General features: G+C 41.5%; 1 long non-coding RNA gene across 7 annotated transcripts in view; it reads right to left on the reverse strand.

The window, feature by feature from the left end:
- The window catches only part of LOC307186464, a 99784-nt gene that overhangs the window by 45672 nt on the left and 26193 nt on the right, over positions 1-27919 (reverse strand). Inside the window, exon 3 of one of the 7 annotated variants that reach the window (XR_013828333.1) lies at positions 19211-19294. This is a non-coding gene — a long non-coding RNA (uncharacterized lncRNA). The other 6 variants (XR_013828334.1, XR_013828335.1, XR_013828336.1 and 3 more) reach the window with 6 other exon arrangements.

Consider the following 27919-nt stretch of genomic DNA (forward strand, 5'->3'; position numbering starts at 1 on the left):
AAAAAGCCTAACGGCTGACCGCACCCAGATTATCCGTGAGCTCCAACCTCCAGAAACAGCGGGTCAAATTCTCTTTTGGGGACTTCCAGGATTTTTCCGACACTGGATCCCTAACTTTGCTCTCCTCGCTAAACCCTTATATCTAGCCGCTAAAGAAATCCCTCAAGGACCCCTCACCTCTCCTTCCGCCGTTCGACAGGCCTTTCTCACCCTCCGTAACGCTCTGATATCTTCTCCTCCCCTTTCTCTGCCCAACCCAAACCGACCTTTTCACCTTTTTGTGGATGAACGGGCCAGAATAGCCACAGGACTCCTTGTCCAGCCTGTAGGGCCTTCCTACCGCCCCGTGACTTACCTCTCCAAACAGCTAGACCCAACCATTCGGGGATGGCAACCATGCCTTCAGGCCCTAGCAGCGGCAGCCGAACTGACCAAACACTCAAACTGACTCTGGCCCACCCACTAACCGTGTTTTCCTCCCACCGGCTGGTCGACCTCCTAGGCCACAAGTCTCTCTCCTTCCTGGGCCCCTCCCGCATCCAGGAATGCCACCTGCTGTTCATTGAAAACCCGGCTATCTCCTTCGACCTTCCCCCCCGCCCCGCCCAAACCTGGCCTCCCTCTTGCCTATCTCCGATACCGGGACCTTCCCTTCCCACTCCTGCCCCCAAGTCGTAGAGGCCCTCAGCCCGCCGAGAGAGGGACTCTTTGACACCCCTCTTTCAAACCCGGACCGCACCCTCTTCGTAGCATGCTTGCTCCCTGTTTTCTTAGGTTTCTTCGCAGGCGCATGGAGGAAGTCTCTCGAGTGGCCACAAACCAAATGCTCCTAGGTCCTTACACCTTGCTTCCTACAGAACCCCCCCACTGGTCTCTCTTAAGCCTCGGACCTCTGGTCGCCCGACTCCCCTTTCGACGCCCCCATTCAGCAAGAAGTAGCCAGAGATCAGAACGCCGCCCCATTACACCAAAGATGTCGGGATGCAAGGCCAACTGGCCTGAGGCAGGGGAACGCAATCAGACTCACAGGTTGCATCAGACCGAAACTTTCCGGACCACCCAGTTCCAGAAACTGACCTGGAGACTTTCCGGACCACCCAGTTCCAGAAACTGACCTGGGGACGTTCCACCCGGCCCAGCCTTCCCGCCTTTCGAGGGGCGGGACTAACGGTCCCAAGACTGATGCAACCGGCACCGGATATTGCCACGATACCCGAAGAGACCACCAAATAAGGAATTACCTACACCCTCCCGGATTCGCAACACCCCTTTCCCTTTTTCCCCTATAAATTCTGCCCAAACCCTCGCCCGGGCGCGACTTCTCTGGCCCCTTTCTCTTGGACCAGTGAACCTCGCCCGGGAGCGTTCCCAAATAAAGCTTGTTTAAGCTCTCCCCCGTTTCTTGGTGCCGTTCCTTACACGTATATCATACATATGCATAATATATCCCCTATATGCATACGTATATCCCCATATACTCCTGTGTCTCCCTTCCACCTTCCTTATCCCACCTCTAGGTGGTCAGAGCTGATCTCCCTGTGGCAGAGTTTCTGAGCCCGTGAGAACCCCTTGGGAAGAGGTAGTGAGGGGATAAAGTAGGTAGGTAATACACGTGCCTTTGTTGCTAAACCATTGATTAATCAGTGTCACTCACATGCCGGATGTTCAGAAGGTCAAGTTTCTGTGGACCCTAGTTGGGCAACAACAGACTGACATCTACAAAGGTGACCTGCGGGCCTGAGCAGGAATCCCTTCAAAGCTACGTTATAGTCAACTTTCCAACTCTCCAAGCCAGAAACAGGTGGTGACGATGAGTGCCCTCCAGAAGCTACCACTAGCATGGGAGTTTGAGCTGTGGCGTGGTTTGTAGCCACCGACCTTACTTGGGCGGCCCAGGCCGAGGATGAGGAGAGAACTTTCTTCCCCACGGCCAGCAGCGGCTCTTTCTGGCGTCCGCGCTTCTGCTTCTCCAGACGAGGGGCACGCAGACTTCGAGACGTAGATTAGGGCCGGGCCTGTGGGCCACCCTGACTGAGGCACCACCAGGTCTGGGCAAAACCAACCCAAACCACATCTATTGTTCCCGAAGCCCGCGGCGGCGTCGCAAAGGGCGGCTGGGGCCTCGGTGCACCTGAGCCTCAGAGACCCTTCTTCCCCCACTGGCGTTCGGGGTCAGCAACGGCCCAGGGCGACCACCTGCAACAGTTCAACCGAAACTGGGGCCTGTAAGAGCACAGAGGCTCTGCCCGTGGTTTCCCGGGCGACAGGCCCCGCCCCCGCCCGCACGTTCGGCCACGCCCCTCTGAGGAGCAGCCGGAGGGCGGGGGGATTCCAGGGTGTCTTGCGCTTTGGAAGCCGGCGGGGTTCCTCTTCGTTTGTTCTCAGTTTGGCGGAAGCGCCAGTCTGCCGCCCGGCAAGGGCGCTTGGCACACGACAGGGACTAATACTCATGTGTTAGATAAACCAGTAAGATTCTCACACTTTGGCAGGTGAGGGCCAGAAGCCCTCAACCAGCGAGAAGGCGCCCTCTTGTCCGTTGAGCAACCTCCAGGCTCTCATCAGCTCTTCCTCTCGTCAGCCGCTTCCTCGATCACAATGCTGGGAGTCAGGATGATAGGCTCGCATCACAGATTTCTTAGGCAACTAAATTTTAAACGTACTTTATTTAAAAATAATAGTGACAAACTTAATAAGATTCCTGCTAATGCAGTATCTATGCCAATTTAGTTCTATTTAAAGGAACGTCCAATCTCCTCTGTTACCTGTTAGCAGTTTACCTCTTGCTCATCTTTGCGGTAACTGCAATGATACATCGAAACCTTCTTCAACCATATTTGTAGTTGAAGATGCTATTATAAGAAGTGTATCTTCTTTCCAAAGAAGTGGATATGAAAGTTTGAACTGTAGATATAAAACCCTTCCTAATTACACCGATTACATCATACAACAGTAGAACAGGTATCCTGCAAATGTTGTCTGATGTTGTTTCTACATAATCACAAGTGGATTAATCACATAGATCTTTAAATCTAATCATCATACAAATCTGGAAATGTCAGATGGAGCCAGGATAAATACCAACCATCCCAGGCACCAACCAAAGTGCTTAGTCGAATGAGTCCTGCTGCCACCTGTGTTCAGATACTGTCACAGAACAATTACAGTCATTATGGTGTTAATCTGTATACAACATCTTTCAAGAGAAAGTACCAGGCAGCTTGTTCAAGTGCGGGTGTGGGTGTGGCTTAGGTTCCCAGCAGAAGCCCAGACACTTGCAGCCTTGGACATGTCATTTCAAAGTCACTTTCCAGTACTGGCTCATCAATTGTAACAAATGTACCACGTGAATGCAACATGTTAATAATAGAGGAAACTGGGATATAGGGACATTTTACCCTCAATTTTTCTGTAAAGCTAGAACTGCTAAAATAAATAGTCTATTAATTTTTAAAAAGTCACTTTCCTATTGATTAAGAAGATATGGTTAATAATTACATACCCCCAACCTGACTCATAAAAGAATTGTGAGCCCAATCCAATACATAAGGGTTGAATTTTACTGAATTATATTTCTTTAAAAAGTTTACATCACTTAATCAAAATCCCCTAGGATAGTTGTTAAAAAGAAAAAAAGCAAACAAACCAAAAAACCCATGACTCTGAATCTCAGGGGTGGACTGGGTGCCTAAGAATCTGCATTTTAGTAATCATGCGAGTAGACGATTCTGAGTTTGAGGATCATTGTTTTAGGTTGTCAGAATTCATCAGATTAAAAAAAAAGCCTATCCTTATTTAACTCATGCAAAGATGGAAATTTTGAAAGGTGTTAGTAAATGAGATTAACATGATTTAACTTTGTTGTTAAATCTCACCATAATTTCCTTCATTTAACGAGATTGATAGTATTTTCTTGCAGTTTAAGGGCTTTAACTTTTAAATGTATTTAAAAGATATGTCAATCTTCTACTTTTACTTTTTTTGATTGAAATAAAGCATTCCAGTCACTTCAAATAGTGAACAAAATATTTTAAAAAATTTTTTCTTTATAGACCTGATTTCCTTATGCACGCTAAGACATTCAAACCCTTATTTGTTTCAAAAAGAGTCGTGTACTACAATGTTCATTGCAGCTCTATTTACAATAGCCAGGACATGGAAGCAAGCTAAGTAGCCATCGACAAATGAATGGATAAAGAAGATGTGGCACATATATACAATGGAATATTACTCAGCCATAAAAGAAACGAAATTGAGTTATTTGTAGTGAGGTGGATGGACCTAGAGTCTGTCATACAGAGTGAAGTAAGTCAGAAAGAGAAAAGCAAATACCGTATGCTAACATATATATATGGAATCTAAAAAAACATAAATGGTCATGAAGAACCTAGTGGCAGGAAGGGAATAAAGACACAGACCTAGTAGAGAATGGCCTTGAGGACACGGGGAGGGGGAAGGGTAAGCTGGGATGAAGTGAGAGAGTGGCATGGACATATATACACTACCAAATGTAAAACCGATAGCTAGTGGGAAGCAGCCGCAGAGCACAGGGAGATCAGCTTGGTGCTTTGTGACCACCTAGAGGGGTGGGAGGGAGGGAGACGCAAGAGGGAAGAGATAGGGGGATATATGTATATGTATAGCTGGTTCACTTTGTTGTAAAGCAGAAACTAACACACCATTGTAAAGCAATTATACTCCAATAAAGATGTTAGAAAAAAAAACTTATTTGTTGTTAATGTGAGATTTAAAAATACCATTCCAAATAAATCTCTTAGTTTTAGTAATGAATTCTATAATGTTTATGGGTTGTAATTTTTTTTAAGAGTCTTGGTGACTTAGTGTTGATAAATGATGCGACCAGTTGATGCTACATATTACTAACCAACTGCAGCTGATACGAAAATGATGCCATCAAAATGGGGTTTTATCAATTGTTCCCTTGAAACAACTTGTGTATCAAATGTTAACAACTCCATTGTATCCATTGTCAGTAATTCTGAAGGCAAAAAAATACCTTCTATCAGCTTTTTAACAATTAAACTTTATATTTTGACATAATTGTACATACATTCATGTGCAGTTGTAAGAAATAATCCAGAGATCTTCTGTGCTCTTTACCCAGTTTTTCCCAAAGGTAACATCTTACAAGAGTATACTATAATATCACAACCAGGATATTGAGATTGATGTAGTCAAGATACAGAACATTTCCATCACCAGAAGAATCCCTTCTGTTGCTCCATAATGGTCACACCCACTTTCCACCTATCCCCACTCCATCTTTAATCCACGATAACTACTAATCTGTTCTCCATTTCTATATATAATCATGGAATTTCAGGATTGTAATATAAACGGAAACAGTATGTAACCTTTTGGGATTGGCATTTTTTTACTCAGCATAATTCTCTGGAGATTCATCCCCATTGTTTCCTGTATCAGTAGTTTGTGCCTTTTTGTTGCTGAGTAGTATTCCATGATGGATATACCACAATTTATTTAACTATTCACCAGCTGAAGGACATCTGGGCTGATTCCAGTTTTTGGCCTTTACGAATGAAATTGCTGTGTACATTTGTGTACAGGTTTCTGTGTGATTAATGCCCAGAAATGCAATTGCTGAATTGCATGGTAAACGCATGTTCAGTTTTTCAGAAACGGAAAAACTGCTTTTCAGAGTGGCCATACCATTTTATATTCCCACCAGCAAATTACGAGTCATCCAGTTTCTTTGAATTCTCACCAGCAGTTGGTGTTGTCACCAATTTTTAATTTTACTTATTCTGATAGGTATGAAATTGTAAGATATTTAAGGTGTACAACAAAATGGTTTAATATACATATACATTGTGAAAGTTTTCCTCTCATTGAATTAATTAACACATCCATCACATATTTACATTTTTGGGGGGGAGGGGGGTGGGAATATTTAAGTTCTACTCTCTGAGCAAATTTCAATGATACAACACAGTGTTATCAACTATAGACACCATGTTATACATCAGATCCTCAGACCTTATTCATCTTATAACTGAAAGTTGGTTCCCTTTGACCAATCTGTCCTTATTTTATGGTTGCATTTTGAGAGTTTTTAAAATATATTCTAAATAGTAGCTCTTTGTCAGATACATGTTTTGCAAATATTTTTCTCTCATTCTGTAGCTGTCTTTTCATCCTCTTACAGTCTTTCACAGAGCAAACGTTTTAGCTTAGTTCTGTCATATTATTTAAGTTTATGTTTTAGTATTTTAATTTCTACCATGCAATGTGTTTTGTAATTTTTTTGAATGTGTGTGTTTATTCTAATACTTTGAAAATTATTTCTTTTTGATCTAAAGGTTATTGTTATAACTGTAGCTTAAAACCTTTAATCCTATGTCTGTCTAGACAGACTCTAACTCCACACTGTGAGCAATCACAAGTTAGTATTTTCCTTTTGCTTCCCTTTCACCCCTCCATTCAATTTTAGTTGCCATTTTTCTTAGCATTTACCTTTGTATTGCTAAATAAACTTCCATTATTTTTACTTGATTTATCAGCTTCCAATGATATCTTTTGACCCCTTGCTATAAAGTATGAGTGAATTCAGCAAATATTAGTACCTATTTATTCTCCCAAATCTTTTCTCAAATCTGTTATATACGTTGTTCCCATATAGTCAGGATTATTACATTTACATTTTGCGTTGTTACCAAAATCCCTGCATTTGCTTTAATCTTTGTCCTACAGTAAAGTGGATCAGTCCCAATGCCAGTCTTATTGTTGTCTTTCTCATTTATCTGTTGGCTGACGGAAGTTCATCATCTAGTATTTTTGACAAGAAGGGCTCATCAGATGTTCAAAATGTTTATTTTTTGCCTTGGCACTTGAGTGACGTTTTGAGTGTTTTAAATATTCTCTGGTTACAATTTCTCTTGAGGATTTATAAGCATTGCTCCACTATTTTCTGTTGTGGAAAATTTGCTCTTTGGAAATCTGAGATCAGCCTTATATTTCTCTTTTGAAAATGATTTAGTATTTTTGCATAGTTCCCCAAAGAACTTTTTGTCTTTGAAGTTCAGTAGCATTGGTTTATAGTATGTCTCTGTGTTACTTTTTCCTGAGACATTGTGTGTCCTTGCAATTTTGCAATCAAATCTTCTTTTATTTTTAAAATTTCGTGGTGAAATAGTCACAGTTTTCAAATTGTCCAAAGCAACTTTTTTCCCTGATAGATGTCTTTCACATCCTGTTTGTTTTTTCTTTTTCTCACTTGTTTTCTTTCTTTTTAAAATTTATTTATTTATCTATTAATTTGTTTTTGGCTGCATTGGGTCTTCGTTGTGATGCGCGGGCTTCTCATTGCGGTGGCTTCTCTTGTTGTGGAGCACGGGCTCTAGGTGCGCGGGCTTCAGTAGTTGCGACACGTGGGCTCAGTAGTTGTGGCTTGCGTACTCTAGAGCACAGGCTCAGTAGTTGTGGCGCATGGGCTTAGTTGCTCCACGGCATGTGGGATCTTTCCGGACCAGGGATCAAACCCATGTCCCTTGCATTGGCAGGCAGATTCTTTACCACTGTGCTACCAGGGAAGTCCCTTCCTCACTTGTTTTTAATAGGATCTTTGTGTAGATCTTTGCAGTTCCTTTTGGTGACCTCATTTTTGACAGAGGTTTTTTTTCTGCATCAGATATTTATTTCCAGGAGATTCATATGCAGGTGGGTCCAGGCCTACATTTTAAGTGAGCACAAGTTTTCTTTTGATTCTGGATTTTAAGGGGGTTTAATGAGTTTTTATAGCCTTTAGTTTTTCCCACTAACGGAAAAAGGCAACTATGGGGGTTTTCACTTTGCAAGTCTCTCTTCTCCCCCAACCACATAGGTAGACTGATACCTGAAATTATGTCTTGCCAGTGTAATTCAACCTTGCCTTTTACACTTTTTACATCAAAACCAGGTCCAGGGAACCTGACATTGTCTGTACACTATATCCCTTCAGCTACAAAAAAAATTAGATTTTGCAACTCAGAGTATGCACCTGTTTTTAAAAAGTGTACTTTATGTACTTTATGATCTCTTTCTGAGATCTGTAGCTGTGGGCATCCTCTTCTCCTCTTTCTCATATACTCCTCATAGAATTCCAATGTTCTCCCTAACCCATCCTGTTTCCTCTAGTTTTGTGACTAGAGGTTTTAGCAACCTCCTAGTTTCTTTGAAGGAAGAGTTTGCATTTCTGCTTCTCATCCTACTGGTTGCTTTAGGTTGATTTCCAAGGAAAGGAAAAAATGGAAACCTTATGCCCCATCGTCAAACCAGAAGTCCTCAAACTAAATTCTTACTTTGCTGAAGTTTAGTCAATTGCAGTTTCCAACTTCCAGCCATGAAAACTTGCTGGAGATATTTTGGATGCATTAGAGACAGGAGTATGTGAGGGAAATGTGGCCAGTGAGAAATTTCCGATGGTGGATATTTATCTTACTGCCTATTTCCTTTTGAATATCTATATGGTGAATCTTCCCTGATCTTTGTCTTATCAATGAGACTTTTTTAGCCAGAGAAATGGTCCTAGTTCATAGCCTACATAAAGGATGATTTTTTAAGGTTCCCTGTTCCCTGTGTGATACATGTTATCTCAATCTTTGTTGTCTCCCTAGTTCCCATCTTATTTGTGAGCCACCTGAAAATACCCTGCCCTCAGAAATGAACTTGATGTACCCCGTATCTTCTCTCAATAATGGACTTCAATGTTTCCTACCTCCTGGAAACACCTGAAAGGAAACCACACAAGGACACTTTAGATTGTGACATTGGAAGCAAAGCCTTACAATCTGCTTGTCATGAAGGGATTGCTCCTCTTTGGAATCCTTCCTCGGTTGCTTTTTAGGGTAACAGATTTCCCCAAATCATCACACTAAAAATTCCCTTCCTTTTTCTGCTGAGTCAGATCCTCTGTTTTCTGTATGCTCAAATCTTCCTCTCTCTCTCTCTCTCTCTCTCTCTCTCTCTCTGTTTTGTTGTTTTTTCTTGGTTGTAACACTTCTTCTGACAGCTTGCTGAGAATGAGTCCATGAGAGGAGAAGAATATTTTGAGACATCATATGTCTGAAAATATCTATTCCTCCTTCATTTTAATTAAAAAATTGGTTGGGTATAAACTTCTAGGTTGGAAATAATATTATCTCAGAATGTTGGAGGCCTTACTCAATTTTCTAGCTTCTAGGATTGTGGAAAAATTCAATGACTAACTGATTCTTGAACTTGTGTATGTAACCTCTTTTACCCATCTCTGGAAAATTTTAGGATATTTTCTTTATTAATACTATTCTGAAATTTCATAATAATGTCTTATTGTGGTTCCTTTTGTAGTTAATGTGCTACACCCCTGTTGGTTCCCTTAAATCAAGAAATCTGTGTTTTTCAGTTTTGGAAAATTATTTCTTTCTGTAATTTTTTTTTCTGGAAATTTTACTATTCAAATGTTGAATCCTAGATTAAAAAAATTATTTTACTGTGGTCAGGACACTTGACATGAGAGCAACCCTCTTAAAAAATTGTTAAGAATATAATTCATTGTTGTTGACTACAGGTGCAATGTTATACAGCAATCTCTAGAGCTTATTCATCTTGCTTAACTGAAACTTTATGCCTGCTGCTTAGTAACTACCCATTTCTCCCTCCTCTCAGCCCCTGGCAACCACCATTCTACTCTTTAACTTTATGAATTTGATTATTTTAGATACCTCAAATAAGTGGAATCATGCACCATTTTCCATAACTGACTTATTTCCATTAGCATAATTTTCGCAAGGTTCTTCCATGTTGTCACACATTGCAGAATTCCCTTCTTTTTTTAAGGCTGAATGGTATTCCCTTGTATGTATAGCCCACATTTTCTTTATCCATTCATCAATGGACATTTGGGTTGTTTCTTCAACTTGGCTATTGTGAATAGTGTAGCAATGAACATGAAAGTGCTAATATGTCTTTGAGATTCTAATTTCAATTCTTGAGGATAAATACCGAGAAGTAGGATTGGTGGATCACATAGTAGTTAAGGGTCTGATCTTCAAAATATATAAGGAATTCCTACAACTCAATTAGCATAAAAACTAATAACCCAATTAAAAAATGGGCTAATGACTTGAATATATATTTTGCCAAAGAAGACATACAATTGGCCAACAGATATACTTAAAAATGCTCAACATGATTAGTCATCAGGGAAATGCAAATCAAAATGACAATGTGATATCATCTCATACCTGTCAGGATGGCTATTAGTGAAAAAACTCACAAGTGTTGATGAGGATGTAGAGAAATTGGAACCCTTGTACACTGTTGGTGGGAATGCAAAATGGTATAGCTGCTAGGAACAGTAGCATGGAGGTTTCTCAAAAGGTTGAATCTCTTGGATTGATCCTCTAATTTCTTTATTTCTTCTCTCCTATGTTCCCTTCTCTTTTTTGTTGTTGTTGTTCTGATTTCTTAGAAATCTAATCAACTTTACCTTCCAATTCTTTTCTTACAATTTTAATTTCTCCTAAAGGCTCTTAAATTTTCTAAGAACGATTTTTTTGTTTTGTTTTTTGTTTTGTTTTGTTTTGTTTTTTTGCGGTACGGGAGCCTCTCACCGTCGTGGCCTCTCCCGCTGCGGAGCACAGGCTCCGGACGCGCAGGCTCAGTGGGCATGGCTCACGGGCCCAGCCGCTCCGCAGCACGTGGGATCTTCCCAGACCGGGGCATGAACCCGTGTCCCCTGCATCGGCAGGCGGACTCTCAACCACTGCGCCACCAGGGAAGCCCTCTAAGAACGATTTTTGATTTGAATACTCTTTTTAGAGTTTTCTGTTCTTGTTTTATGTATGCAATATCTCTTTTTTTTTTCCAGAGGGCATTGATGATAGTTTTGAGTCATTTTTCTCTGCTTCTTGCATTGTCTTTCTTTCTTCAGTTCCATTTTTTTTCCTTTGGTCTACTTTTGTGGCTTTCACATTATATTCTTTCTTCAAATGTCTTGTGACCTTTGGCTGCCTTTTCAATTTAAGAGAGGCACTAAATGCTGATTGGAAGTGTATTGGTGGGGCTTGTAGGCTGGTGGGACTCACTGTAGGGTAGCTGGATAGCAAGAGAAGCAGCCTTTTTTTGTGTGTGGGGGATTACCCCATCATGTCAGTATTTGTAGGCTACTCAGTCTACCTACAGAGGAGTCCTCCCAAGTCCTGCCTGGGGAGAGAGGTAACAACACACTTGATTTTCAACATTTTGGAGGCCAAGAGAGAAAAGAAGGCACTTTAACAAGTAGGTTTTTCTCTAACCTTCCTGTTTTGAGTGTGTTGACTCATTTTTACTCTTAGCCATTTCTGGTCCTTCTGCCTCAGTCTACCCACTTCATCATTTTCTGAAAGTAAACTTGTTTGTACGGCTATCTGGCTGCTTGAAGTGAAAGAGGAAATCTGGGATTCTAACTACTCTTCAAACAAGCTTTCAGCCAATTCTTTTGAGGTTTAGCCTCACCCAGAACCCCTGTCCTCAGAGATGCCAGAGGCTTATAATTCCCCAAATTCTGGGTTTTGACACCTTATTTATTGCAGTGCTTTTCAAACTTAGCATGTATAAAAATCACCTGAGGAGGCGGTTGAACCACAGATATCTGGACACCCCCTCCCAGAGACTGTTATTCACTAGGTCTGTGGTGGGCCAGAGTATCTGCAGTACTAGCAAGCTTCCAGGTGATGCTGATGCCTCAGGTGAGTGATGCATTCTGCTTTTACCTGCAGTCACTTCACTTCCAGTTTTCTGACTACTAATGATTTACTTTTTTAAAATACTCATACAACCAATTCTATTTTCCAAAATTGTTTTAAATTCTCCTGATGTCTGTAGTCTCACTTTCCATTCTGTCTGTCCTAATTAATTTGAATTAAAAAATTCTTTAATCTTGTCTTTATGTGGTGTGGGAAGGGAGTGGAAATAAAGGCAAGCATTTAGGTTGCTGCCATTTCTAACCAGACGTCTAATTTGATTAAATGTAAGTTTGGGGCAAATCCTGAGAGTGACCTTATTTTTAAGGTTGGAAATAGTATAATTGTAATATAAACTTGTCCAGCACTGGCTTAAATAAAATGGAGTTTATTTTCCTAACATAAGTCAGAAATGTCAGTATAAGCAACCATCTAATGCTTTTGACCTTTTTCTCCTGATTGCAAGTTGGCTGCTAGTTCCTGACCAATACAGAGGGTGGATCTCAAGGAATGAGAACCAGAGACTGTTGGGTTCAACGGTGTCTCCCGAAGAGGAGATTCTTCCTCCCCCGACAGTTTGGGGGACTGCAGTATCAGTTTAATAAAGGAACCACTTCCCCAACAATCATCTTTGGGAGTTATCAGGGCAGCTGTGGTTTTCCTGCTTCTGTCCTGGCACTCTACTGCGGGGCATTGCTCTATCTGCCAACCACAGGCTCTGCTGAAACGCGTTCTGTTCATTTCACTGAATTCTGCTGTTCACGATTCTGCATTGTCACTTTTCAGCTGCATACCGTCCTCATTGCTGGACCCTTTTGCTACTTGCTTTCTTTTGGACACTACTATCTTTTCTCAGGAACCACCATCTCCCATAAGGTACCACCTTGTCCCACTGGGCATTGCTGATACTCTCCTGGGTACCACAGCTTCCACTTGGATTGGTGATCATGATGCAGTGGTGCTATCATGTTTCAAAGCTCCATGGCATTCCGTGGGGGAGAGCACCCTTCTTCTTTGTGTTTTATATTTGGTCACTGGGCACTGCAACCATGATGCTGTGCCTCAGTGTTCAACACAATGGTTAGTGAACTGGTGCTTTTATTTTCATTCCACCTTCCACTTCATCTCCATCCCCCAAAACATATAACAAACCACTCAGCAGTGAGTTATACTCAGAATGGTCCCTCTCCATCTGATATTACTGGGTAAGCAAGTCATTCTGTCCAAACTTTTCCCCCATTTTCCATGCTCACTGCTTTTAATGAGCTACTTTAGCCAATTCACCATTTATCCAGATAGATTTTTAGTTCATCAAGGCAGTGGACTCCCGAGAGATCCCTTTGGAGGAAATAACGCTCAGGTGTGCAGCAGGAAGGGCGTAAGGGAATTGGTTGGTTGATGCATTCATTTATCCATCCTACCTACTTCTACTGTACCTTGAGGCAAATTTCTTTATCTAATGTGATAAATACTCACCCCTCACTAACTTTTAAAATTTCAATCTGCTGAAGGTAGCCATGGGCTGAGATCGCTAGTGCCCCAGCAGTATAGTGGTATGGTTGTGACAACCAGTGTTTATTGCTTGGGAATAAGGTGCTGAAATTAGGTGAAGCTTGAAGAAGTCAGGCTGGGCTCAAGAGGGTTTTCATTAAATCCTCAAAGGTGACAGAGGGTTGTGAGCTCTTCAACCCTCAGCACGTCTCTGTGATCCTCCTCCTGCCCCGTCACTCATTACAGCTCACATCTCATCCAGGAGCGTCAGGCTAGCAGCTCACATCCTGTGAGGTCCATGGGATACAGGTCTCACTGCTGAGCAGAAGCTGTTCACCAGAGGTGCCTGGGTGTCACCAAGGTGAAGTTCTTTGCTCCTTCTTTCTCCTTCCTCTACCTTGATCCATTTCCACTATTTTTTTGTCTTTTTAAACTTATTTCTTTGCTTCTTTGTCTCTCTCTTGCCTGTATTTCTCTTTCCTTATGTCTATCTTCTTTGCTTCTAAGAATTCTGTATCTTCCCTTCTCTGCCTTTGTTCACTGCATTTGAACACATTATAAGCATGCTACGTGCCAGAGTGTGTGTTAGGTGGTGGGTATAATAAAGGTGAGTAAAACAAGATCCTTGTTTTCCTGAAACTTAGTTCATTGTTGGCATTGTAACTATAACCCACAAGATAAAAAGAATCATTAAGTGACTATGGTACTTCAGAAAACCACAAAGTGACCCTTGGGGTCAGAGGAGAGAGGAATTGTGACTGGGAGAATCAGGGAATGTTTTGGAAAAGGTGGCATTTGAATTAGGCTCTAAAAAATGGATTTGCTTTAACAGGAGGAGCTGGAGAGGAGCAATGAAATTCTTTTGATGATGACTTTAAAGCTGATCTGTAGACCCTAGGCACTGGATTTAAAAAGTCTTAGTGAATAGAAAAAATTGAGATCTCTGAAATGGAACAGGCGGACAGAATGAGGCAGGGGTGAAGTACAAGGGCGTTCTCTGGGCTTATGACTTGAAGTAAGGAATCTGCAGGTGCTTGCTGCTTCCCTTGCTGGTGAGGTCGTGGCTTGTCCATAAGCCCTCTGAGCTTCCAGCTGCCTCCTAGGCTTGAACACACAGCCCTGGGGCTGGCATGTGAATGGTGGGGCTGACCTGCAACACTCCAAGGACCATGCGAGTCCCGGGGTGGACACCTTCCAAGGGCTTTGTCACTTGATTTGCATCACATCCCTCTGCATCTTCCCTTTAACTGAGATGCCAGGGAGATGCCACAGGAGAGGGTGGAGGTTTATCTGGAATTGTTGGATGGGAGGGGGCAACAATTTTCAAGGGCACTTTTTCAACTGTACTTGCACCCTGACCCTGAAAAATACTAAGTGAGAATGAAACGTGGTTAGAACCTGATAGCACCTGTTCACCATCATCCATCAAGTGCAAACCTTTAAAACAACAACAAAGCAATAAACCCTGGAAATATCATTCCTGAAAGAGTCTACTGGGGGTCAACTTCACAAACTGCTTGAGCTGGGATGGGTTTTAAAGAAGTGCCCTAATCACATTACACTTTCATTTTTGTGTGGGAAAACTGAGAATAATATCACATGGTGTGTACAGTAGTTCTGAAAATACAAGTCTCCTAACACCTAATTCCCTGCTCATCTCATGAACCCCTTGGATTTTGTCGGAATCACGTAAGAGGAAACATACTGTAATTATTAAAAGCCTGGGCTTCAGAGTCAGACCAACCTGGGTAACATTTTAGTGCTGTGTGGTTTTGGTCAAGTTCTCTTTGAGCCTAGGTTTCTTCATCTTTAAGTGGATATAACTATGGGATCTACTACATTGGTATTATATCAGGATTAAATGAGATAATGCATGTGAAGAGTCTGCACATAGCTACTCAACAAAACTCATCTAGGATCATTAAGTTATACAGATTATTACATTTTTGCATTGAGTATCTTATCGCTCAAGAATTATTTTATACCTTTACATTGTTTCATAACTATGTTTACAGTGATTACCTCCACTGTTTACCACAACTTCCTTTCTATCACATCTTTCCTTTCTCCTTTGCTGGATTCCAACCAGCCCCTCCCCACCAAACCCTGCCAGGACCTGCCCTTACCCCTAGCTCTCCTGCTCCATTTGGTGGATTTTTGCAGATTCTGGCAGGGCTCTTACCCACTTTTCTCTCAGGCCCTCTCTTCACACAAAACTAGTTGGGCAAGACGTTTCTCAATCTCACCTTTTCTGCATCATTCCCTGAAAAAATGTCTTCAAGTTTCTGGTTCACTGATGATACTGTTCCTTGTGGTCCAGGGCTGTTACAGATGATTACTCAATATTTATATTCTTTGCTCTGTTTTTATGAAGTTTGGGTGGAAGGGGTACTAAGAGTATGGACTCCAGAAAGCATCTTGGCAAGGATACCTTGGCAGATCCCCAGCCCCTGTGTGTCAGCCCCAGGGGATGGAGGATGGGTTTGTTTCTCACAGTTCTGATTCCAACAGAAGCCCTACTCCCTGCTCAGGGAAGCATGTCCCCCTCACACAAAAGTCTGGATGGCCCTGGAGAGCACAGAGGCTGTATTCCTCTGGGAGCACCTATGCCGTCATTCCTTGGCCAATCTGCCCGTGCATGACTCGGGCCAAATCTCCAATCTAGGAATCTCCTAGATTCCTCTAGGAGAAAGGTCTCTCAAAACAAATCAAAGTTGGGATTCAGCTCCCCAGAGTTGTGCCTTTAGATAAATACCCTATGTGGGGAAGGCACAATTTGGCCAGGAGAAAGAGGCAGAGTTAGAGAAGAAGTAAAAATGGCATTTTTTAGACTCCAACTCCTGATAACACTTGGAATTTTTCCAAACCATAGCAACCTTTGTGGCTGAGAAAGCGAGCAGTGATAAGGTGCTGAGGAGGGTGTGGAAATTAATAATGAAGACCTTAACTAAAATCGGAGTCAGGAAGACCTGGAGAGGGAGCTCTCATGCCCTACCACTTGTCCTCAATTACAGACCCCAACAGGAAGTTACATCTTCAGCAGGAAGTGACATTACTTTACTACCCTGGCAGGAGGGAGGAAGATTTTCTTCTCACCTAGCAACAATCCCAGCCAATGGAAAACACCAGAGCTCAGCCAATGAGGAGCCACCATTACCCTGAACTCTTCCTTCCTTCCAATGAACTTTCACTTTTCTCTTGCTGATAGTTCCTTGTCCCACCTTCCTTTCTATAAACAGTCTTTCATTTTGTATAACTCCTCAGAGTATCTCTCCACTTGCCAGATGAGATGCTGAGTCATTTAATAAGGCCATTTTAGATCTCCAAGTTTACTCAGTTGAATTTTTTTTTTTTTAATGTGAGCATTTAATTTTAACCTTTAATCTTTAACATTTAATCTTAACCTCTTTCTTTCCTTTTCCTTTTGCTGAAAAAAACCCTAATGTGCAATGTACACATAGGCACAAAGAAGGGCACAAACCATTAATGTAAAGTTTAGCAAGTAATTATAAATTGGGCACCTATGTAACTTCTGCAAAGGTGAAAAATAGATTGATTCTAGGATGCATAGCCTCCAGTATGTACCATCCTGACCATGAGCACCTCAGTCTTCACAAGTCTCACTTTTGTGACTATCATTTCCTTGATTTTCTTTATAGTTTGACCACCTATGTATGCCTTCTAAACAATGTAGCTTTAGTTTTGCATATTTTTGAATGTTGTGCACATGGAATCATACCATGTATATTCTTTCATGTCTTGCTTCTTTCACATTAGGTTTGTAAGATTTATCAGTGTTGCTGCTTGTAGCTACAGTTCATTCATTTTCATTGCTGCCTATTACTCATTGGATGGACATACTGAAATTTATCCAACTAGCTGACATCAAATTGTAGTTATCAGGATACTTGTTTTGCCTTTAAAAATAAGAGCTGGAATTGCTGCCCTCTGGTGTCTTTCAACAACTATAACAACAACATTGCATATATCCTCTCTTACTCCTTACAAGCAAACAAAGAGCTCCAAAAACCATAAAGAGTTTCACCCGGCCAGCTTGCTCAAATTACACCTGGGGGCTGAGGAGACCACACCTTTAAGCTGCAAAGAGATCCACTGACGGAGAGGCTTTTATTACCACCAGCACCAAGCTCAGTGCTGACTCTATTGAGGTTTGAGTCACCACGACTGAAAAGGATTTGGCATAAATAGATTGGCCAGATATAGTTGGGAGGTGCTCAGGCGTCTAAAAGAATGTTTTTTAAAAAGATATCTTTTACAGTGTTATTAACTCAGATAGCAAGTCTTACTCTGAAAGCAGGCTGGGGAAATTCATTTCAACAGGTATTTTATTCTTTTATTTACCTGATGTTCACTGAGTGCCAGACATTGATCTAGGCTCTAGAATACAAAACTAAACAAAAACAGTAAACAGGCACATAACTATGAAATAGTTATTTTATCACCAGTTAGTGATACGTATTAAAAAGAAAACACATTAATGGTAAAGAAATAGAGGGTAACGGGCTGATTCTTGGAAAGCCACTCAGAGAAGGTGACATGCAGAAATGTGAGGGATGTAACAGAGCAAGCCGTGTGAGGGTCCAGGGGAAGAGCGTAAGTAAAGGGAACTGTAAAGGCAAACACGTTGAGGAGGGAAAGAACTAGTTATGCTTGCAGAATAGTGAGAAGGTCAGTTTGATGAAAGCAGAGGAGGGAGGTTGAGATTAGCAGGAGATGAGGTGGAGAGATAGGTAGGACATTGTAGGTGTAGTGGTAAGAAAATTGGATTTTACTCTGAGAGTGATGGAAATCCACTGGAGAGTTTAAGCAGGGAGTGATATGACTTAATTTACGTTTTGAAATCATCACTTTGGCTGCTGGGCAGAAAATTGATTCTAAGGGGATAAAAGTGGAAGCAGGGTGGTAAAAAAGAAAACTATTACAAAAATCCTGGCCAGAAATGGGATAGCTTTGGACTGGGTGAAATGGTGGATATTGTGAGAAGTGGTCATATTTAGGGTGTATTTTGAACACAGACCCCACAGGACATGCTGATGAACTGGATGTAGGGAATGAGGGCAACAGGAGTTCAGGATGACTCCCAGTTTGGGCTCAGCTGGTAGTGGAGGGGTGGAGATCAGAGTGGTCATGGGGAGAGACACAACTAAAGTTCTACTGGGGTGCATTAACTTTGAGATGCTTACTACACATCCAAGGGGACATGTCCAGTAGACAGGTGGTACGTGAGTCTTGGATTGAGATTAGGGCCAGAGGTATACATGTGGGAGTCATCATTGGAATAAATGGGACTGAATGAGATTACATAAGGAGTGAGAGTAGAAGAAAAGAGCGCTGAGGACTAAACTCTGGGGCACTCAACATTTAGACAGCTGGAAGAGAGGTGAGGCCAGCAAAGGAAACTGAGCAGGAATGGGCAGTGAGGAAGAAGGGAAAGCAAGACAGTTTAGTATCCCAGAAGCCAATTTTTAAAAGTAGTTTAAAAAGGAAAGTAATACGTTGCCCTCCCCCACCCCCCAAAATGCTATTGAGAGGTCAAGTAAAACGAGAATTGAGAATTGACACCTGGTTTTTCCGAGAGGGAAGTCATTGGTGACTTTGGCAAGGATGAGCTTAGTAGGGGTGATGGGCTGGAAGCTTGGTTGGGAAGAATTGACTTAAGCCCAGAAAAGGGAGATGTAGAGATTTTGAATGACGACATTCAAGATGTTCTTAAGAAATGCAATCTATGCTTATAAGAAGCTGAGCTTACTAAAGATTAATGAATATTTCAGAAGGCATCTGTGTCTTTTGAATTTATATCTGCTACACTCTAGGTAGGCAAAGAAAAAAAAAGTTTAAAAAAAAGTCTCCATGGTTTGCTGGCAGAAAAAACACTGAAAGGTTTTAAAGAAATCTTCTCTTTTGCATCTAAGTGGCTTAAAAGTTAAGTGGAAACACAAAGTCACCCTAGATTATGCATCACTAGAAGACAGAGTACTAACCAGATATGTGACATCATCTGCGCAGGTGATGGCTTGGCTCAGGAAGGTGTACCAACTAATGGCTGTGATTCTGCATACAATCTCCTTTAAAACACAAAATTAATAACCTTATAGATTTGTTTCATCTTATTTTTCTATTCTTAATTTTTTTTTTGACTTTGTCCTCCACAACTTTATTTTTGTGCTTTCTTAATTCCATAACACTTTTTCTCAACTTAAAAGGAACTACGTTGTGACTATCTGGAAAAATAGGGGGTTATAGCTATATCCTTAATCTCAACATTGACAAGAGAAGTTTTACTGTGCCTTTATTGATCAAAGTATTTTAACATCCCGTTTCTTACTGTTAGAATCTAGCAGTAGTCTGCTTTGTAACTTTGTAACGTCATTTTCCTTTTTTTTTTTTGGAATTTTTGAATTCTATTTTATTTAGTTTTTATACAGCAGGTTATTATTTATGCATTTTATACATATTAGTGTATATATGTCAATCCCAATCTCCCAATTCATACCACCACCACCACCCCGACACTTTTTTGACATTTTTCTTTGACCACATTTTCTCACCTACTTAATGTAATTTTTTACTGCTTAATTGTTGCGTTATTTATTTTTAAAAACTGCTTTAATATTTTTTTGGAATAAGGGAAGTAATAATTTCTTAGCTGACCCATGTAGTTATTGAAATGTCTGTAACACTTCCCTAAGGAGGGAGCGAGTAACTCTGGAACACAAGGAGAGAGGAAGGCATAACAAACCCCCTACTGACCCCACCGCTGAACTACAAACCTCAGCCCTGGGAGGAGATCTAGCCTGGAGAATTTTGGTCCTGCAGCCAGATGATATAAAGGCCCAACAGATATCTCTTGGGGTATATCAAAAGGAGAGGTTTTGTGGCTATGGAGCAAAGATTGGAGATAAAAGAGAAGGACTTGACTGTGGCCCTGCCAGTTGTGAAGACTGTTGTGTACATCGTCAGGTTCTTTCTAAGCATCCCTCCATTCCCTCTTCGGTGGCAGTCATGCTGTTTGAGCAGGATTGACATTTCTTATCTCCCATAGCTCCAGTATTCCAGTATTTCTACCGGAATATCTGGTTTGTTTTTGCTGTCTAGACACTGAGAACCTTCCCACTCTTCCTATTTCCTTTTTACATTGTTGGCTACAAACATTGAGCCAGATTTGTGGCCACACCTGTAACACGTGTGTAGGAGTACATGGAATTCATTTGTGCACCAACTCCAGTCCTGGATCCTTCTTGTTTTTTTTTTTAGCCTGGATCCTTCTTACAGTTTACTCTTTTTTACCCTGTTTTGTTTTTACTGATTTAAAAATGTTTTAGTATGAAATTTCCAAACACACTTAGGAGTAGAGAGAATAGTATAATAAGCTTCCACATGTCCATCCCCCAGACTAAAGTTATCAAGATTTTGCCACATTTGCATTATTGGCTCATGCCTGGAGAATTTTGAAGCAAGACCCAAGTACCTTGTCATTTCAAGCTTAAATACTTCAGTATGCATCTCTAAAAATTTTGGATTCAATCTATAATCAAATTTCTCATGTTATCGCAAATATGTTTAATAGTCTATTTAATTCAATCAGTATCCAAAGAAGGTCCACATATCACATTTGGCTGTACATCTCAATTCTCTTTTAATTTATAATAGTTACCCCTTCCTCACTTTTCCTTTGCCATTTATTTATTTGGGAAAAAAAAATCAAGTATCTTGTAAGATTTCCCACATTTTGGACTTTGCTGATAGCATCTTTTAGTAATGTTTGAGATCTTCCCCCATACCTTACATTTCATCTACACTATCTCGAGGGCTGATCAGATTCAGATTTAATTTTTTGACATGATTAGTGTGGTACAATTCCTCTAGCATTATATCAAGAGGCACATAACACCTGGTTGTCTTTCTTTTTGTGGCTGATTCACCCTGTTCCCTTTTTCCCTGATAGGCAAGAACTTTCTTTGGTTATTTGTTTATTATTCCATTTATTTTTAATATACGCAAATATTTATCTCTAATTCTTAGACCAAAGAGTATACCCTGGAGATTATAACCGTCTATAGAGACAATCCTAATTCCTTTGTTTAGCTCCATAGTTCTCCATTGGGTGGATGTTCCATATTTATTCACCTAGCACCTTACTAGTAAGCATTTAGTTTCTTTTCAATATTTGGCTACTAAAAATAATGTTGCAATGAATAACTTTTTGTGTATACCATTTTCTATGTTTGCCATTATATTTTAGGCCTAGATTTCTAAACTTCTGATTACTGGGTTGAAGGGAAATGCATATATTATTCTGTTATATATTTTTGGCTGTTTTAAAATATAGAAAATATTGTAATATTTTGTGCATCTTTGATGCTATTTTAAACTTTTTTTCAAGAACTTGGGGGCATAAATTAATTTTTATTTTCATTATTATAATAATAGTTTTTGAGGCAATAAATAAATTTATGATTGTATGTATATCTATCATTTATAGGCATAATTTTCTGTTGTGAAAATTGATATTAACCAGGGATTATCCATACACTTCCCTCTCCCCCCCAGTCCACCAAAGCCAACACCATAACTACCAGGTCAACCTTTCCCTACTCCCCCAGATTTCCCCATCCCTTGCACGCTAAACTTGGCATTGCCAGTCCAGTCTCTATACTTTTGTGAGGATGGATCAAGAAGGATTTTATGGCAGAAAGAAAAGACCTAGGGAGAAAAGTAGAGGGATGGACATAAGAAAACTGAGGCTATAGAGGCTGGAGATGGGCAATGTGGTGGAAAGATGGGGGTAGCAAACGAGAGGTGCTAGAGGACACAAAAGATTAAGTGGAAGGGACGAAATGGGAATATGAGAAGTGTTGCTAAAGTTTGTGAACTTGACCACTTTGTCTCCTTTTGGAAAAGCAAGTGAATAAAATTCTTCTATAATTTCTTGTTTGGCTCTCGTAATATGCATCTTGAACACAATGCCATGTAGAGATGGACCTTTATGGACTATAGCACCAAACCTTCATAATGTAAACACCTAATGTGTTTACAGATAACACTAGATTGAGATTAAGGTTGGCTGTCGGTGTGAAATCAGTTATGTATGAATTAATATATATGGACCAGCTATGTACTAATTGAAACCCATCCACATACTTGCAATGTAGGTATGTCTCTTTCTAATTATGAGCAGACCTATAAAGCAAGGCTGAGTCCTACCAGACACCAGATGTCCACTTACACCCTAATGCTTGAATCCAGTTTTTCTGGAATGAAACTATATGAATCACTGGTAAAATTTCTAAAACAGAAGAAAAAACCATAGCAACAGAAAACAAAGGCTGACTCTAAGCACAGCCAGTGTGTTAGCTAAACAGGATAGGCCAGGTTGTCAAAATGTTGGCAAGTGTGGATGTCATCTAAAAAGCACCTGAAGTCAGGCTGTCCGGGATCAATGCCCGAGGAGCTGTCTCATCTGCCCTGCACAGGATTCCTTCATGGAAAATGAGCCTTCTGGGCCTGTCCCTGATGGCCTTGAGGGCTGACTGGAACCCGTTCCCTGAGGGTAGCATTCTTGTAATCCTCTATTTAGTTGATCTCCATTTGTGGAAAACCTGGGGCCCGAATTCAGGATTCTTCCTTCCAGAGAGTTTAGTGTTTTGTTTTGTTTTTTGTTTTGTCTTTATTGGAGTATAATTGCTCTACAATGTTGTGTTAGTTTCTGCCGTACAACAAAGTGAATCAGCTATATGCATACGTATATCCCCATATCCGCTCCCTCTTGAGCCTCCCTCCCACCCTCCTTATCCCACCCCTCTAGGTCGTCACAAAGTACCGAGCTGATCTCCCTGTGCTATGCAGCAGCTTCCCACTAGCTATCTATTTTACATTTGGTAGTGTGTATATGTCAATGTTACACTCTCACTTCGTCCCAGCTTCCCCTTCTCCCCCTGTATCCTCAAGCCCGTTCTCTATGTCTGCATCTTTATTCTTGCCCTGCCACTAGGTTCATCAGTACAGTTTTTTTTAGATTCCATATATGTGCGTTAGCATAAGGTATTTGTTTTTCTCTTTCTGACTTACTTCACTCTGTATGACAGACTCTAGGTCCATCCACCTCACTACAAATAACTCAATTTCGTTCCTTTTTATGGCTGAGTAATATTCCATTGCGTATATGTGCCACATCTTCTTTATCCATTCATCTGTCGATGGACACTTAGGTTGCTTCCATGTCCTAGTTATTGTAAACAGTGCTGCAATGAACAATGAGGTACATGTATGTTTTTGAATTATGGTTTTCTCAGGGTATATGTCCAGTACTGGGATTGCTGGGTCATATGGTAGTTCTATTTTTAGTTTAAAAAAAAAAAAACTAAAAAAGAGAGTTTAGTTTTTAAACTACTATTTGCAGCAGGCTGGGGAAGTCACAGATCTGCGATTGCTTTAGCCTCTTCCCTTGTCCCAAGCTTCATCTGGGAACCTGGGTTCATTCTGCTTTACTTTTGCTCAAAGTTTAGCTCTGGATTATTGCACTGATATTGGCATTTACCCTGAAGGCAACTCTCCCTTTTTCTGCCTACCACTAGTTCAGCTCAATGTTTTAAAAGTGAATGTAAAATTTCCATGTATTTATCTCATTCACGCTCCCAAGCACTCTGTGAGGTAGGAACCATTATCCCGTCCCCACCTCCCACCCTAAATCAGCCGAGCGAGGAAACAGGCTTTAGAGGATATAAATGTTTCCAAAGTTACACTCGTAGTAAGTGGCACAGCCTCGATTTCAGCCTTGTCTCTTTGACTACAAAATGCATGCTCTTAACCACTGCGCTTCGGGCCAACTCCTCCTGGGGTGCACTATGACCATGGCCTTCAAACAGCCACTCTGCTGTTTCTCTTCATGTCAATCCACCCTTCATGCTGCCCACCAACTGTCCGTTTTAGAACATGGCTAAGACAGCACCAGTCTAACCATCCTTGATATGCCATCTCCATATTTCCCACCAAAGTGTACAAAAAACCACAAAAGACACAACTGCAAAAGCACTGGGAATTGGGGATGGTGATGGACTATTTGCTAGTGTCTGGGAAATTTACCACTAAGTGAGATGTGGAGGGGCTTGAAGTGACAAACTTTTCCCTTTGACCTGTGAAACAGTACAGCAGGACTAGCCATGATGATGCTGGAAAGCAGATTTGACACTCCCCTCCCACAGTTCCTCTCTCCAGGCCATAACAACCCTTCATCTCTAAGTCATAACATCCACTGGACAGCAATTCCCTGAGTGGGAGGGAAACAGAGGAAGTGTCTGTGTTAGTTTCTTCCTGGCACAAAATATAAAATCAACCAGATGTAGAAGCAGAGCCTTGGGGGCAGTGGACTCCGGGGCTTTGTTTCCTGAGACACCACTGCCCTGTCCCTCCCTCCCCACACATGCCTTTCTTGTGCCAATAGAAGTAATAGATGGGGAGAATTGGAAAAAAAATTGGGCATAGGGCCAGGTGGGAAGGAACTCAACGGATCTAGGCAGGAGGAGGGGGGTAAGTTACCAGGTTTTGTTGAAGGAGGCACTCAAGCCAGCCAGTAAGGGACAGGCTTCTATGTTGCTTTGGAGAAAGAAAAAGAAAAAGATTTTAGAGGGATATGCTATGGGAAATGGGAAATGGATGGGTGAAAAGAAAGTTTAGGACATGTTGCTTAGTGTTATACAATGTAATTCCCCATCTGGCACCTCTGTGAGAAATGTCAATAAAAATATAAATTATTTTCCACTGCCGTTTTGGATTGCGCTTCTTTTGGTTGTAGTGCTGTTTAACGAATGACCGTTAAGGTGGTCCAAAGTTATCTCCCCTTCGCAGTCAGACAAATGGGCAGTGGAAGAATTGAAAGATTCCTTCTTAGTCTGAATGAGTCACTCCTGATGCCTGTCTGTCTATAGGACAATCACCTCCCTCCGGGGTGTGACCTGAATGAGGGGAACCCAGGCAGGCATGGAAAGAGGGCATCTATGTCACCTGTTTGCTGCAAAACGTTGAGCCTTCATGGATCTTCTTTCAAATTTGAGCAAATAGGCAAACAAATGAACAAACCCCAAATCAAGCCAAATAAAAATGAAAACACAATCCAAATGGAATCTATAAACACAATTAAGCCACACAAAAGCATAGTAATACTCTACAGCTGCAAAGGAAGTACAAATTTAAGAGAAGTTACTATAGGAAGCAAAAGCATGCTTTAGAGCAATCTGCTTTCCTTCTTTTTCCTCCAACTCTGTTTCTTTCCTCCTGTGGCTCCCTTGTTTCTCCCAGTCTTTCACTGTTCCATACTCTTTCTCTTCTCTTTACCCCCCTCCACAGGTCCTCTCTCCTCTTCTTCCTCTCTCTGCATCTCATTTTCCCTATTTTCTGGTCATCCTTTTGAGTTTCCATAGCCCTTGCTAAGGACGACATGGTGGGCATCTTTAAATCTTCCCCTCATTCTCCATCCTGTGTCATGGGAGGCGTGTTGGGATCTGAACTTCCAGGTCCTCTCACTCCCTGAGCCACCTGGGATGGGGGAAATCTCTCTTCCTGTGGCTCCCTCCTTTGCAGAGCTTAAGTTCATGTCTTACATCAGATTCCCTTAGTTCTATGTTCACTTGTTGAGGCTTGCTAAGGAAGCCAAGATGCATCAGGTGTGTGGCAGTGGTGATGCCCTATGTAGAGTCCAAGCGTGCCTTGGATTGAGTTTCCTGGGAACAAGCTCAGAGACAGAGAGTTGCGTGCAGAGTTTATTGGGAAGTGCTCTCGGGAGTTACACCTGTAGGGAGGTGAGGAAGGCAGAATTGGATAGACAAGAAAGGAACATGTGATATGGTTGCAACTGAGCCTCAGTCTACCCTATGGGGGCCTCTGGAAGTGAGATAGCCCTTTGGAGTTGTCTCAAATCAGGCCGGGGGGAGGGACAGGTCTTTGGATCCTTGAATCAGCTAGTCATTGGCCTTTGGGAGCCTACTGTGAAGGGCAATTCCCAGTAAGCCATCAGGATTTCCAGTATTCCTAGTTGAGGGATGGGAGCATTGGCAGAGAGTTGGGAATTTGGGTGGAGAGCTGGAGTGATAACCTGGGGACAGATATAATATAGCTGTTTTATCTTCACCCATCCAATACACTCCTTCTTCTGCAGCCACAGTGATGAATGAGACAGAGGGTAATCAGACGTGGGTTTGGTCTTCATTCAAGGTACAAAGAGATAATGACCAAAATAACAAAGGAGTAAGAAAAAGACCAAGAAAGGGAGATATCATCTTTGGGGGATGATGTGGGAAGGTTCCCTGGAGGAGGCAGCATTGAACTGGGCCTGAGAAATAGGCCAGATTTTGATAGGTAGAGATGAGGGGTAGGTAGCAAGAATGTAGGCAGGGAGTTATCTGGAAGCACTTTAAGTCTTTGCAGGTCTTCAAGCCCCAGATGATTGTGAATAAAGAAGACCTAATTTCTCAAAGTAAGTGTCCTTTAAAGACATTTACTTTGGATAAAGCATAGAGTGGATAGAATGGAATGGAAGAGAAGCCCATGGGACCTTGACCTGGAGATGTTTTCATATATCAACACCTCGAAGATATCAGGAAGCTATAGGTGTGGAGGTGTTCCCCAAAGACTTTTAGCATCTTGAATTTAATAGAAGTTTATTTACAGAGCCATTTTCTGAGGCTTGAGTCTTGAAGTGAGGGTTGGGAAAGCTCCAAGAATGATAACTGTTGCTGCCTTTAAATATCTGAAGGGTGCCATGAAGTGGCGGGGGAGTGGGTATCAATGCGCGTTCAGAAGGCAAACCTAAGATCACTATATGGGTGAAACAGGAAAACAGATGGTTCAGCTCATTGAAAGAAAGAGTTTAATGGAAGACAGTGCTTTTTCAAAATTAGGCAGGTTATGAAGTAGTGAGTTGACTATAGGATGAGGTATTCAAGAAGAAGATAGAAACAAGATTAGAGAGAAGATTCTTTGGAATTGGCAGTTGACCTAGATGAACTTTAAAGCCCATTCCAGCTCAGAGGTGATATAATAATGGCTAACATTTATTCAACATTTACTATGTACCAAATACTATTCCAAGCACTGTGAACATATTACCTCATTTATTCCTCACAAGTTTATAAAGTGGGCACTATTATTCTGTTCATTTTATAGAGAGAAAATTGAGACTAGGGAGATCAAGTCATTTAGCCAATTATCACACGGCTAGGAAGAGGTGATGCTGAGATTTGAATGCAGACAGGCTGACTCCAGAATCTGGTCTTCATCTCCTGTGAGACTGGGATGTCAGAACCTGTGGCATCATTGCCCAGCCCACGTGATGCAGAGACAGTCAGTAGTCAGAGCCCAGAACAACAGTGATAGACTCTGATGTGTTAGCAAATGTCCCCTCCACTTGGTGAGTTACTTAGCTCAGTAATCTATAAAATGTCTACAAATAATGTTACCCAAGGGACACATCACTGCTTCTTACCTCAGGCAGGAATGAGATAGTCAAGTCCTTGACAGTCTCTAAGTGATGGGTTACTCAGCAAGTGGAGAGTAAGTTTGCAATGTGTTTCTTTGCTTCTCTTGTGAGGTTAGAAGGGGACCAAGAATGTGTGTCCTAGTTTTCCTATCGGAGTGGAGGTCCTTGAGGGCACGAAGTGTAGACCTATTTCTTGGGGCCCAGCAGATCCCTTCTCACC

The sequence above is a fragment of the Stenella coeruleoalba genome (assembly GCF_951394435.1).
Source record: "Stenella coeruleoalba genome assembly, chromosome: 5".
Classification (NCBI taxonomy): Eukaryota; Metazoa; Chordata; class Mammalia; order Artiodactyla; family Delphinidae; genus Stenella; species Stenella coeruleoalba.